At 49.8% G+C, this 15,037-nt stretch overlaps 1 non-coding gene across 1 annotated transcript; it reads right to left on the reverse strand.

The window, feature by feature from the left end:
- Nucleotides 1-2,062: 2,062 nt before the first annotated feature.
- On the reverse strand, nucleotides 2,063-2,134 carry TRNAC-GCA. The gene has a single exon. It is a non-coding gene; the product is annotated as a tRNA-Cys (tRNA).
- Between the last annotated feature and the right edge of the window lie 12,903 nt (nucleotides 2,135-15,037).

A 15,037-nucleotide genomic window follows, 5' to 3' on the forward strand; every position in this document is an offset into this window, starting at 1 on the left:
GATTCCCTTATTCCCTATTACCATCCTCCTTCAATCCGTGCTAGAACCTAAGAATCCTTTTCCTTTCCCCCGTTGTGGGATGGGAGACGTCCCAAAGTGCTCCCTGTGCTATAGCACATGGCTAAGCTCAAAGAATAAACCCCAAATAGCCCCTGAGCTTTGCTTTTTGAATTCTGTGTTTCCGATTACTTCAAGCCTGGGCATTGTGATTATTTACCAGTTTCTCTATCACTGTTTCTACCACTGTTTCTGTAACATTATTTGTTTTTTTTATGGGACAGGGTTGTTATTCCTTTGCCTAACCCCAACCTGGAAGGCCAAGGTGTGTTTTCTCTGGCCCCTCCCCACAGACAAATCTGACAGGGTTGAACCTGCCAGGGGCAAACAAAATGCCCCACCGGTTACACACACACACACACAGCAGATAGACACACACAAGTCAGAGAAGAAACTGAATTATTTGAGCTATCAACATTTCCACTTTCCCACAGCATGTTAGTTCTGAAGGTTGTTTTAATTTGTTTATTTTCTTGGAACCAGAAATGGGGAAAGAGACACTGGAATCAATGGAATTACAGCAGGAAGGGATAAGTCTCATGATTCGTCACTAACCAAAGGCTTTGTGAACAGAGCGATAATGTTACTGAATGGTCTGGCTAACCCTGCAGTTAGAAACAATCAGCTCTATGGGTGGTAAATTTACAGAGGCTTTGCTGCTGATCATGAAATCCCAGCTGTTTAAAGGTAATGTGCTTCTATTTCAGTGCCTCTGGAAGTACAGAAAACAATGATCTGTGTTAAAGAAAAGTTGCCGTTTCTCAGAGCCCCAATTTCTATTGTGTGTGTACAGGAAGGTTTGAATGTGTAGCAGGTAGTTTGGTAAAGCTTAGCTATTTTATGTGTGTAACAGGCTCCTGCCCACCTCCAGCAGAGGTTCAATCACATACGATGGCAACTTACCGAATGTCACACAAATTAGTCCATCCTCCCATATTCAGTCTCTGACCGGAATGTTAGAATGGGGCAGAGAACTGGGAAAGTATCGCAGTAGGAATACATTAAAAAGTGGGATTAATCAGAGCTGGGCTGCAGACAGAGCCTGTTCTAGAGCTGGTAAAGTGACAGGGACACACTCCCGCTAGTGCTGGCTCTGAAATAACAGCAGAAGCAGATCGAAGAGAATGAGCTCATGGGCAGCTGCCCTGGCAGTGCATCTCTCACCTGGCAGGTGTTACACGAAACACAGCACTTCCCCCCACTGCCACCACTTCATTATACTGTCCATGGGGCTGTTTGTCCTGCAGGACTTTGATCTCTCCGGGTGGTCCATGGTGATTCATAACAGAGCCATTGGGGAGCAGGAGTCATCCCAATGGAAATCTCTCCACTTCTTTCTCAGTGTTACCTTCTTAGCCCTGGCTTTGGAGATGACATTAGCCTTACTCCTGTCTTGATTTTAGGTAGGATTGTGATCACCTTCTGGGGCTTGGCAGCTTAGAACTTTGAGGGCTTTTCTCTGCCTTTTGGTCCCCGCTGCAGTCAGTACATTCTAGACATGGGCATGGTGACCTCCCTGGGGATCTTGACAGCTTTAGCCAGCTTCTTGGTGGCTATTTTCCTGCTCACCGCCACTGTCTTCTTCTCATGCCTTGTCCTGGGGGCCCAGCTGCTGGTTGAATGGGAAGGAGCAGAGGGTGCTGGTGACTTTAGCCCGCACCAAGTGGCCTTTGCTCGTCAGACTCCTGAACCCCAACTGGATGTGGTTCTTGTTCTTCTGCACAGCACAGCCCTGGAGAAGAGGGATCTGCAAATGTACATTCATATGATCCCTTTGTTTAATTGATGAAAACATAAACTAGACACTTAGAGGATTGGAACTGATTTCAGCTGATGGGCAGGTGTGCTAGGTTTTTATGCATTTGGACAGTGAAATGTTGAGTGTTACATTCATTTCAAGCATCCCCGTATAGTGGAGCTCCTGAACATAATGGAGAATGGTAATCAAAATGTTTTCCCTTTTTTTTAAAAAATAAAAAAATAAAAGAATAAGGAGAGGCTTATTAGAGGGCACTTGGATTTGAAGCAAGGACCACTTGATCTGCAGTCAAACACTCTACCACTGAGCTATACCCCCTGAGAGCAGATACTTTCCCCATTGTAGCTGAAGCACATCAGTGATTCCAATAGCAGGGGCAGGTTCTCTCTGAGGCACAGAGATTTTTCGGGGAGTTGGTGGCTCCTTTCTTTCCTCACTCTGGAGTAAACTCAGCTTTTTATTCCATGGTACATGTTTTATGGATTAACAGCAGCAGCTTGAAGAAAGAGGAGAGTGAATATCTCACTCTCAGGGCTGAAGGTGGCCACGTCCCCTCTGTCTGACCGTTGCTATTGCAGGAGAGAAGGTTTCAAGGGAATTGAATGCCCTGGCTCAGACTAGAGACACAGAAAGGTTTTGCTGTTCATTGAACAGCAAAGGAAATTGTGTCTGTATGTGAAACTGAGGAGGGACATGAAATGCCCACAGGGTGGCGCAATGCCCTAAGCTAAGGCAGGAGGCTGAAGAAATGGGGCTGAGGAATGACTGAGGTGGACTCACCTGGGATTGAAATGACATTTGTTTGTGTCGGGCAGTGAGAAATGTGACATTAATTCAGATGCAGGGTTGAGGCTTCTTTAGCTCCTTGTAGAACTTGAACTTGATTTCCCTGAAGGGAAAAGGGGAAAGTCTGGGGCGGCCTTTAGTCCCTGGCTGGAGCAGTGTGTGAAAAAGGCTCCAGCTGGCAATTACAGGCCACTGAGGCTAACGTCAGTACCAGGCACATTGGGTGGAATTGTAGAGCCCAATTATTAGACCCACCGGTGGAGGGAATTTGCTGGGTGTAGCGGGTGGTTCCCTGCTCCTGCCCTGCGGGGCTTGAAGCGCCCAGGAGAGGGCTGGGGCTGGGGCAAGGAGCCTGGGCTGATTGGGGGAAGCAGGCTCAGCTGTGGCCATGCCCCAGTCAGGCCCAACTGGCCCCTATAAGAGGCTGTGAGCCAGGAGCCCAGTCAGTCTCCCTCTGCTTGTAGTGAGAGAAGGGCCTGGCTGCAGGGACCTAAGCAAGACACCTAGATTGGGAGCAGGGCTGGGGAAGGGCCAGAGGAGCTGGGAGCTCTGGCCTGGAAGGCCCCAGGCTGCAGGCCTGACTATAGGCTGAATAGGTGCAGGGCTGCAATGGGGCAGCCCAGGGGGAAGCAGAGGTGGCAGGTCCAAACCCCTTTGCCTGTGATGAGTGGCTCATACTGCAGTCTGCCCCAGTGAATGGGGGCTGGATGGAGACTGGGCAGTAGCCAAGACTGACGTGAAGTGGGGATAGTGGGTGGGGTTCCCTGGGAGGAGACCCAGAACTGGGGTTCTGCCAGGGGTACTGCCAGGGTAAAGGGGCACCAGGGTCCTGGGAGGGACAGGGGGCCAGCTGCGGTAAGGCAGATCACCAGCCTGCAGAGGGCGCTCTGACAGCTGGAGAGCTAATTCCCAGGACTACCAGCAGGAGGTGTCGCCGGGTGAGTCTGCCCCCGCTTACATTGGGGAAGAATGAACATGGTTTTGTAAAGGAAAATCATGCCTCACGAAACTACTATAATTCTTTGAGGGAGTCAACAAGCATGTGGATAAAGGTGATCCCGTGGATATAGTATACTTAGTTTTTCAGAAAACCTTTGACAAGGTCTCTCCCCAAAGGCTCTGAAGCAAAATGGGATAAGATGGAAGGTCCTCTCTGCGATAGGGAACTGGTTCAAAGGCAAGAAACAAAGAGTTTGACTAAGTGGTCAGTTTTCAGAATGGAGAGAGGTAAATAGTGGTGTCCCCCTGGGGTCTGTACTGGGACCAGCACTGTTCAACATACTCCTAAGTGATCTGGAAAGGGGTAAACAGTGAGATGGCAACATTTGCAGATGATACAAACCAACCCAAGTTAGTTACGTCCAAAAGAGAGTGCAAAGTGTGACAAAGGGATCTCACCAAACGGAGTGACTGGGCAGCAAAAAGGCAGATGAAATTCAATGTGGATCAATGCAAAGTAATGCACATGGGAAAACATGATCCCAATTCTACATCTAAACTGATGGGGTCTAAATTAGCTCTTACAATTTAAGAAAGAGATCTTGGAGTCACTGTGGATACTTCTCTGAAAACATCTACTCAATGTGCATCGGCAGTCAAAAAAGCGAACAAAATGTCGGGAAGTCATTAGGAAAGGAATGGCTAGCAAGACAGAAATATAATATCGCCACCATTGTAACTGGTTCAAAGGCAAGAAAGAAAGGGTCTGATTTTCAGAATGGAGAGAGGTAAATAGTGGTGTCAGAGGATGTTGTGAGGGCCAAGACTATAACAGGGTCCACCAAAGAACTAGATAAGTTGATGGAGGATGGGTCCATCATTGGCTATTAGCCAGGATGGGCAGGGATACAAAACCATGCTCTTGAAGTGTCCCTGGCCTCTGTTTGCCGGAAGCTGGGAATGGGCGACGGGATGGATCGCTTGATGATTCCCTGTTCTGTCGATTCCCTCGCGGGCACCTGGCATTGGCCACTGTGGGAGGACAGGATTCTGGGCTGGCTGGACCATTGGTCTGATCCGGTATGGCCGTTCTTACGACCAATAGAGGGCAGTCCCCACCAGCAATATTTATATTTGGTGCACTGAAAGGGCTAACTTTCCAAAGCTGACCCAAAGGTTTAGTAAAAGTGTTTTGGAGAAAAACACTAAACAGAACAATGCGAATGAAAACTGGGAGGTATTGTTTAAGGAGCTTGTTAGATGGGGCATAAGCCACATTTCCTAATTAGCTGAGCTTGCAATGGCCTTCCACTCAACTCGCTGACATTTCTCCATCTGCAAATGTGGTACCCATTTTAAAACCTAGATCCAATCAATTTCAACATGTCAGGGAAGATTCTAGGCATCAATGATCTGATCATTGGGTTGATGGTGGTAAACAAGAGCTTCCCATAAGGCTCCCTCCCTCCCTCTTCCCAAGAGCCACCCTCATCCTCTCTCCCCTTTCTGCTCCCGCATCCTCTGCAAACTTTCGAAGACAGATGCCTCGTGATGGCCTTTGCTCCTGGGGATGTTGCCTCTTGGTCAGGGTTTCGGCCCTTTTGGGGGGAAGGATGCAGCAGATGGCATGTGGTGGGGGGGAGCCCAGGGCCTCCCATGGGCTCTGACTCAGGCCATTCTGAGGGCAACACTTCTTACCACCCCGCTATTGTCCTAAGTTCACAGTTTATCACAGGAAGCTCTGAAGGCTGTCAGCTCACTGCTCGGTACCTCTTCTTAGCCGGATGTGGCATGGCAGCTCTCTCCTTGGGGTGGCAGCTGCCTCTGTAATGCTGACAGATCCAGGTTGGTGACGCGGTGGTGGGCGGGATTGAACCGGGGACCTCTGGAGCTTAGTGTGGGGGCCTCTACAGCATGAACTAAAAGCCACCCGGCTGTTAGCGAAGGCTGTATAGAAGACATGTTTTATTGCTCCCTCTAAGTGATCTCGGTGCCACTAGCTGGGACACACCACCACACCCTGGAGGTGTGTGGGTTACGTACTCCCCCAGCTGAGGAAGCACATCCTGAGCTTCGCAGAGTTCCCAGCTGTAATCCTGGACGACCCCTGTAACAATGCGACCACTGGCGGGACACTACTGAGAGTATCAATTCAGGACAAATTGCTTGGAGCAGGGCAGTCACAGCCCGAGGCTGGGTGCCCTTTACTATTAAAGCACGTCACAGCAGCCATGCAGAGAGGACTTTGGTTTTACCCCACTGGCCAATCGGACGTCATAGAACCAATACCCTCAGCTATTCCAGTTCCCTTCTATCACCACCAGCCCCGCTCCTTATGGGGATGAATGGTTATGAAAACCAATACCCCAGTAAAAGAAAAAAGGTTCTCTTAAAGGACCAAGCCCCAGATGCAGGTCAATAGATGAGTCAGATCTTACCCACAAATCACACTTTTGCAAATCCTTTAGCATTGTTATGGAAAAATTGATCCATGTGTTGTGTTTTCAATCAGATCAGCCTGAGGCCTTTTATTGATTAGAAGCACGCAGGGGAGAACCGTTATGGAAACGGCCTCCCTGAAGCTGGTTACAGACAGCCTTATAAAGCTTAAAACCACAATCGTAATATGCAAGTTACACACATAATTTCCTCATTATTTTGCTAAAAAATATTGCAAAGTTAATGCTGATTGGAGCAGGAGTAAATTTCTTCCATATTAGGCTTTTCCTGTTCTTACTTATCTGTTCTATGCGGTTACATGTTGACAGTAGGGGATATTACAAAATTGTTTATCAGTTGGGGACTGTTAGGACTTTCCACTGTCTCCTCCATGACCCCCTACTTGGCTTGTCTGGCCGGCCCTGGCAGCTTGACAAGGCCTTGGATAACACTGGATTTTCCCTTACAACATCTAAAATATAAAGGTTTATTCATAAAAAGAAAGAAATATAGGTGAGAGTTAAAATTTTTAAAGGAATTAATTACACACAGTAATGGCAAAGTTCTTGGTTCAGGCTTGTAGCAGTGATGGAATAAACTGCAGGTTCAAATCAAGTCTCTGGAGTCCATCCTCAGCTGGGATGGGTCATTCAGTCCTTTGTATAGAGCTTCAGGTTGTAGCAAAGTCCCTCCAGAGACATGAAGCAGTAATGGAGACAAGATGGAGATGAGGCATCAGCCTTTTATAGTCTCTTGCCATGTGGTCTTTGCTTTCTTTGTCCCAAGGACACTCTTATCCAGCACGGGGCACAGAAAAACCTTAGAGTTCTGTCCATAGGCAGGTCCCTGCAGACCTTGCTGAGTCACAAGGCATATCTGCCTTCTCTCAATGAGTCGATTGTATAGCTGATGGTCCTTAATGGGCCATTAAGCAGGCGAGGCAGAACTGACACCAACTTACCTGGGGTGTTCCCCAGAAGCAGAGCACAAGTTTGAAATACAGGCAGCATAGAGCCAATATTCATAATGTCAACTACAAAAATGATACACATTATAATCAGCCAATCAGAACCTCTCCATAGACCTCTTACACGACAAGCTTTCTACAATATTGGCTGCAAATATAGAACAGTGGTCGCAACGGTGATCTGTACAGTTACAGATTATGTCAATAACGTCACAGGAGGTGACATGGCATCAGTGAGACTGATACTGGAATACTGCCTCCAATTTTGGTGTCTTCATTTGAAAAAGATGTTTTGAAATTGGAGCTGGGGCACCAAAGAGACACCAAAGGTTCTGAGGGCCGGAGAAAAATGCCTTCTAGGGAGCTATTGAAAGAGCTCAACCTGTTTAGCTTATCAAAAGAAGATTGAAAGGTGACTTCATTGAAGTATTGAAGTGCCTTAATGGAGAGAAAGGATTGGGTATTAAAGGGCTCTTGAATCGAGCAGAGAAAGGAATAACAAGACCCAATGGCTGGAAGATGAAAAGAGACAAATCTGTATTACAACTATGGCACAAATATTCAACAGCGAGGATGATTCATCACAGGAACAACCTACCAAGGAAAGTGATGGATTCTCCATCTCTTGATATCATTTCATGAAGACTAGATGCCTTTCTGGAATGTGTTTGCCCCAAAAGTAGCTCTTGTGTCATACAGGAGGCCTGTGATATGCAGGGGGTCAGATTAGATGCTCTAATGGTCTCTTCTGGCCATAGAGTTGACTAATTTCTAAAAAACTGAGTGTAGCATTGGGAGCAGCGTCTCATGTTTCCCTGTCTAGCCGGCTTGCTGCCTAGAACGAACGCTCCTTGAGTGGGGTGATCCACAGGGAGTAGCTCAAACCTCCAAAGTGCCTGGCCAGGGGCAGGACATTAGCCCAGCAAGGGAGGGGTGTGACAGTGACATCACAAAGGCCTTTTGCAGGACCTCAGACTATTGGTCCACGGTGGTGGGGAGGTGGTGACCTCACAGAGAGATGCTGACATCAGCCAGGCAGGACAGGGGCGAGGGGCCAGGGAAACCTCAGAGACCCCTGTGGCTTTGCTCCAGCAAGTCTCCTTCTCCAGGTCTCTCTTTGAGGACTGAGAGAGTATTCGGATTCACGGACGTGAGCGCCAGGAGGAACCTCTTTTGAGTTTTCTCCTTCCCTCTTAGTGATTTTACTAGAAAACAGCCATCCCTGTTTAGAAGGTAAGAGCCTCCTGGAGGTTTGAAACCTGTTCAGTCTGATCCATCTGTTGCAGGGGAGTGCTCTGCAGTTCCCACTGTGGGAGGTCCACCCAAAAATGTGGGGCTGAATAGTGCTCGGGCAGTGATCCTCACCAGTGACTGGGCCATCCTTTGGGCTCTCTGGTGAGAACCCTCAGCCTCCCGTCCTCAGTCTCTACCCTGATTGGCTGAGCAGGGGGTTATTGACAGGGAGGAGACTCAGATCCTTGTTGGTCTCTTTTAAGACCAAGTAAATAAGTCAGAACCAGTTCTGTTTGATTAATTTTGCTGTTCTCTGCATTAATGGTCTCTGAGCAGTTCATGATTCTCTCTAACATTGCAGTTCTCCTCAAATACTTGCTGAATAATTACTGTCACTGTTGTTGGTCTGGAGCTCATCAGAATCATAGAATCTCAGGGTTGGAAGGGACCTCAGGAGGTATCTAGTCCAACCCCCTGCTCAAAGCAGGACCAAACCCAACTAAATCATACCAGCCAGGGCTTTGTCAAGCCTGACCTTAAAAACCTCTACGGAAGGAGATTCCATCACCTCCCTAGGTAACCCATTCCAGTTCTTCACCACCCTACTAGTGAAAACGTTTTTCCTAATGTCCAACCTAAACCTCCCCCTCTGCAACTTGAGACCATTACTCCTTGTTCTGTCATCTTCTACCACTGAGAACAGTCTAGATCCATCCTCTTTGGAACCCCCTTTCAGGTAGTTGAAAGCAGCTATCAAATCCCCCCTCATTCTTCTCTTCTGCAGACTAAACAATCCCAGCTCCCTCAGCCTCTCCTCATAAGTCATGTGCTCCAGCCCCCTGATCATTTTTGTTGCCCTCTGCTGGACTCTCTCCAATTTATCCACATCCTTCTTGTGGTGTGGGGCCCAAAACTGGACACAGTACTCCAAATGAGGCCTCACCAGTGCTGAATAGAGGGGAATGATCACATTCCTTGATCTGCTTGAAATGCCCCTACTTATACAACCCAAAATGCCATTAGCCTTCTTGGCAACAAGGGCACACTGTTGACTCATATTCAGCTTTTCGTCCACCGTAACCCTTAGGTCCTTTTCTGCAGAACTGCTGCCCAGCCATTCGGTCCCTAGTCTGTAGCAGTGCATGGGATTCTTCCGTCCTAAGTGCAGCACTCTGCACTTGTCCTTGTTGAACCTCATAGTATTTCTTTTGGCCCAGTCCTCTAATTTGTCTAGGTCCCTCTGTATCCTATCCCTACCCTCCAGCGTATCAACCACTCCTCCCACTTTAATGTCATCTGCAAACTTACTAAGGGTGCAGTCCACACCATCCTCCAGATCGTTAATGAAGATATTGAACAAAACCGACCCCAGCACCGACCCTTGGGGCACTCCGCTTGATACCGGCTGCCAACTAGACATGGAACCATTGATCACTACCCATTGAGCCCGACCATCTAGCCAGTTTTCTATCCACCTTACTGTCCATTCATCCAGCCCATACTGTGGGAGACTGTATCAAAAGCTTTGCTAAAGTCCAGAAACAGCACATCCACTGCTTTCCCCTCATCCACAGAGCCGGTTATCTCATCATAGAAGGCAATTAGGTTAGTCAGGCATGACTTGCCCTTGGTGAATCCATGCTGACTGTTCCTGATCACTTTTCCCTCCTTAAGTGGTTCAGAATTGATTCCTTGAGGACCTGTTCTATGATTTTTCCAGGGACTGAGGTGAGACTGACTGGCCTGTAGTTCCCTGGATCTTCCTTCTTCCCTTTTTTAAAGATGGGCACTACATTAGCTTTTTTCCAGTCATCCAGGACCTCCCCCGATCGCCATGATTTTTCAAAGATAATGGCCAATGGCTCTGCAATCTCATCGGCCAACTCCTTTAGCACCCTCGGATGCAGTGCATCCGGCCCCATGGACTTGTGCTCGTCCAGCTTTTCTAAATAGTCCCGAACTACTTCTTTCTCCACAGAGAGCTGGTCACCTCCTCCCCAGACCGTGCTGCAGAGTGCAGCTGTCTGGGAGCTGACCTTGTCTGTGAAGGCAGAGGCAAAAAAAGCATTGAGTACACTAGCTTTCTCCACATCCTCTGTCACTAGGTTCCCTCCCTCTTTCAGCAAGGGGCCCACACTTTCCTTGACTTCTTGTTGCTAACATACAAGAAGAAACCCTTCTTGTTACTCCTAACATTTCCGGCTAGCTGCAACTCCAAGTGTGATTTGGCCTTCCTAATTTCACTCCTGCATGCCTGAGCAATACTTTTATACTCCTCCCTGGTTATTTGTCCACTCTTCCACTTCTTGTAAGCTGTTTTTTTGTGTTTAAGACGAGCAAGGATTTCACTGTTAAGCCAAGCTGGTTGCCTGCCATATTTACTTTTCTTCCTACACATCGGGATAGTTTGTTCCTGCAACCTCAATAAGGATTCTTTAAAATACAGCCAGCTTTCCTCGACTCCTTTCCCCGTCATGTTATTCTCCCAGGGGACCTTGCCTATCAGTTCCCTGAGGGAGTCAAAGTCTGCTTTTCTGAAGTCCAGGGTCTCTGTTCTACTGCTCTCCTTTCTTCCTTGTGTCAGGATCCTGAACTCGACCATGGTCGCTGCCTCCCAGGTTCCCATCCACTATTGCTTCCTCTACTATTTCTTCCCTGTTTGTGAGCAGCAGGTCAAGAAGAGCTTTTCCCCTAGTTGGTTCCTCCAGCACTTGCACCAGGAAATTGTCCCCTACACTTTCCAGAAACTTCCTGGAGCACTTTATTCAGGTCATTCAATGTCTGAAATTCAAGATCTGATGGTTAGTTTGTAAAAGCAGCAAAGAGTCCTGTGACACCTTATAGACTAGCAGATGGTTTGGAGCATGAGCTTTCGTGGGTGAATACCCACTTCGTCGGATGCATGTAGTGGAAATTTCCAGGGGCAGGTATATTGAAAATCAGGGCTCTTGGGTCCTATTCCCAACTCTGCCACTGACTGGCTGTGTGACCTAAGACAAGTCAATTCTCCTTTCTCAGCCTTAGCTTCTCCCTCTTTCGAGTAGGGATAATAATGATCCGCTCCTGCCTACCTCATGGTGGGTGGAGGCAGGGCCAGCTCTAGGTTTTTTGCCGCCCCAAGGAAAAGAAAATTTGGCTGCCCCCACCCCATCCCTGGGCTCCCCCCCCATAACCCTTGCTGCCCTAGCTCTGAGCCTCCCCCCCTGCACCCCCCTGGCGCCCAAGCCCTGGGCTCTCCACACACACACCCCATGCTGCCCCAGCTCTGGGCTCCCCCTTCCCCACCAGTGCTCCCCCACCCACACACTCTCTGCTGCCCCAGCCCTGGGCTCCCCCCACCACCTGCACCTCCTTCCGCCCCAGCCCTGGGCCACTGGTAACTTGCTCCCAGGACGGATCATTCAGCAGGAATTTTGGATGTGCACAGAACACAGACAGGACTGGTTCCCGCATGGTTACAGAACTGCAGTAAAGTGGAACAATTTTCAGCCTGTGTGATTGGAGGAGATCTGAATCCATATTATCAGACTATCCTCCATAAATGAGGAAAAGTTGAGGTGTCTTTATTATTCTTTGTTTCTATGGGGAATTTGCCAATGCAATAACCCTGTCTTCCTTTTAAACAAACAAAACTAGAAAAAAAATGGCAATGGCTGTTGAAAATAGTAATTCCAGTCCTAAAAACCACTGGGAAGCATTTCTTGCTCAATTTTATCTAGTAGGATGCCCCTGGAACAATGGGATAGAGAAACCTGCATCACTGAAAGTGCAGCCATGGAGACACCACACAGCAGCCTTGCCTAGCAGGGGCAGGGGGGCGAGAAGGGACATCATCCGAGCTCCCTGCATCCAGGTCACTTTCCTCAGCCGGGCTGCGTCAGGGGAGGGCAGAGAGCAGCAGCTTCTGATGCTCCCCTCACAGCCCAGTCCAGGTGGGGAAAGTGACCAGGACGCAGGGAGCACATAGTGTTGCTCCTCGCTCCCCCCACCCTCTGTGGGGCCACGGAGGAGCATTGGGGCAGGGGAGAGCAGTGAGCACCTTTGCACGGCCACACGGTGCCCTTTGACCCCCTGGAGCCCTGGGCGGCTGCCGGGGGCCCCACCCCTAAGGCCGGCCGGGCTCCCCAGCACGAGCAGCAGAGACACAGGGAGACTGGCCACCCACTGAGCAGAGGTAGCCTGGGCGGCTCGTAATGGAGGCTCGGGGGGGCTCAGCCTCCCCAAACCTTGCGTCGCCAAGGGGGCAGTGGGGCCCATGACTAGGGGCCCTGGCCAAATTGGGCCCCCCTGGGAAAGTCTCCCCCATGTCGGCCCCAGGGCTGGAGGAGCTCCCACTCCCTGCTACGGCCCGGGGGCTGCAGCAGGGGCACAGAGCTTCTCTGGTCTCGGGGCCGCAGCGGGGCCGGGGTAAAGGAGTGACGGGGGGGCCAGTGGGGGAAGGGGTGGAACAGAGGTGACAGTGGATGGGGCCGTGGGTGGAAGGTGTGGAAGGGGGCGGAGCCACAGACAGAAGTGTGTGTGGGGGTCATGGTTCCAGTGCTGGGGCCCCCGCACTTGTTCTCCCTTTCCCTGGGCTTTGGCATCACCAGCCCCTGCTGAGCGAGTAGGGGTCAGTGGTCCCCAAAATGTGGGGCGTGACTCCTAGGGGAACACAGAGGAAGATTGATGGGGGCACCTCAGGGCCTGAGCCAGCCCCCATGGAGGGCAGGGAGGGAGCCCCACTCAGCCCCACTCTGTCCCACCTCTTCCCCAACCCCACCCTCAGCCTGGGCCCCTGGCTCCCAGCCCGGCCTCGACCCCCTTACCTCTGTCCGCACCCTCTCCCCAGCAAGCAACGGCCCCACTCCCAGCCCCGGTTCTCGACCGCGGCTTCCGAGGGGCCACAGCCATGGATACGAGGGCGCAGTGTGAAATGTTTGGGGACCACTGGGTTAGGGTGACGTCCTCAATCACTTCTCTGCAGTCCAATGAGAGCGATTCCTCCCCCACCCACCCCTCCGTCAGGACGGCCTAGGTACGTTCTGCTGCCCTTCACTCGTACAGGAAGGAGAACAACATTTCATTGCACTCAATCCTAAAGTGATTTGCAACCCACCACCAGCCCAAACTGGTCATTTTGGGGAGCGGCCCCATCATGCTGCATAGCTAGGCAGAGTAGGGGTGTCTGTGCAAACACGGCCTGTTCCTGAAGTCTTCCCCCAGCTCATCACTAGATGTGAGCGGGGAGCTCATTCAGCCCCTGCTTATGCTTAGTATTTAAAAACTCCTTAGTGTCCCTATCTCTGCCGGCCTTAGATTTCTCCTCCTGTCCCTATCTTAGCAGCTCAGATGAGGTGGCTGCATGGTTAAGGTGCTGGACTGCTAATCCATTGTGCTCTGCACGCAGGGTTCAAATCCCATTCTTATCGGCTGCATTTACTCTTCATTCTCCTTTATAGACAACCATCTCCCCCCTTGGTAGAATGACAGATCCAACAATGTTGCTTCTTGCAAACAAAAACCTTCTCAGAATCTCAGCTGCACCCCAACCCTTGCTTCAAATAAAATGTCTAAAGCCCAGATTTCTAAAAAAATCTCTAGTCCTGCATTTCTTAGCTTTTATCTCAAAGGGGAACAACCTCATAATCTCCCCCAAACACCCTGGGACCTCCCCAAATAATTAAACTACCCCCAACCTGAGCAAGGCCACAACAGTGAACCAGAGCTAGAGCCTAGGCCAAGCTGTTCTGAAGGAGGCAACTCAACCATTTTCTCTCTGCTTCCCTTGTCAAAGTCTGACTGAGAAAACAAAATTCCCCAAACTGAAAATTTTCTGCTGAGAAACCACTACTAGTCTGTTTGGGGACTTTGGTTTGAATGTACTATTATTATTCTCTTCTGATTTCTGAATCAGTTTTGTCATCCAGGTGTATTTCCAGCGGTTGAGTTGTGGGGGAGAGAGGCCAACTCATGATGTCTCTACCCCCACCCCCCTTTCATAGTTTCTTCCAACTGGCTAGGAAGTACCTTTGCTAGGATGTGAGTCAAGCAGTGTCCATTGTCGCTGTGCTATCTCGGAGAAGACTGCATTGTACACGGTTCCTGGGATAGTCCTTGGGAGTGTGGATCCCTTTAATGGGCCAGCAGCGGGTCTGGCTCCTCCATTGTCACACCTGAAAGGCTGGTGGTGGGCATTTCCCAACCTCATCTCAGTCACACACACAGAGCAAAACTTCCCAGCCAATGCTACACACACAATCCAACACAATATTAATGTTCAACAGACCAAGACTTTTGAAATGACACCTCACCAGGCAGACTTTGTACAAACCGTATCATCATTATAGGAGAGTGGTGAATATGGGGCTTCCAGGGTGCTACTTTGAGCACAGAATGCCACCCCTGGGCTGACACTGCAATGGAGACGTACCCTTAGAGTCCATCTCTCCTGGGATAAAGATGGCAGCATGGCTGGCCTGGACCATCTGACGTGGGCTCATGAAGCTAAAGCTGAGAGGCTAAAAACTGTGGTGCAGATATTTGTGTTCACACTGACGCCTGGGTTCGGAAACTCTCACCCCTCGTGGGGTCTCAGAGGTTGGGCTCAAGCCCATCTGTCTGCACTGTAATTTTATACTCTTGCAGCCCAAGCCCCATAACCCTGAGTCAGCTGACCCGGGCTTTGCGACAGGTGCCCTGGGTGTGTTAATCGCAGTGCAGACATAACATTAGGCTACGTCTCCAGTGCAATGAAACACCCACGACTGGCCCGTGTCACATTAATCAGGGCCATGCGGCTTGGGCTGTAAAGTTGCAGTGTCCGTGTCTCGGCTCAGGCTCAGTCCCCTGCTCCAGGAGCCCAGAAGGTTGGGAGGGGG

Source organism: Mauremys reevesii, linkage group 14, assembly GCF_016161935.1.
Source record: "Mauremys reevesii isolate NIE-2019 linkage group 14, ASM1616193v1, whole genome shotgun sequence".
NCBI lineage: Eukaryota > Metazoa > Chordata > Testudines > Geoemydidae > Mauremys > Mauremys reevesii.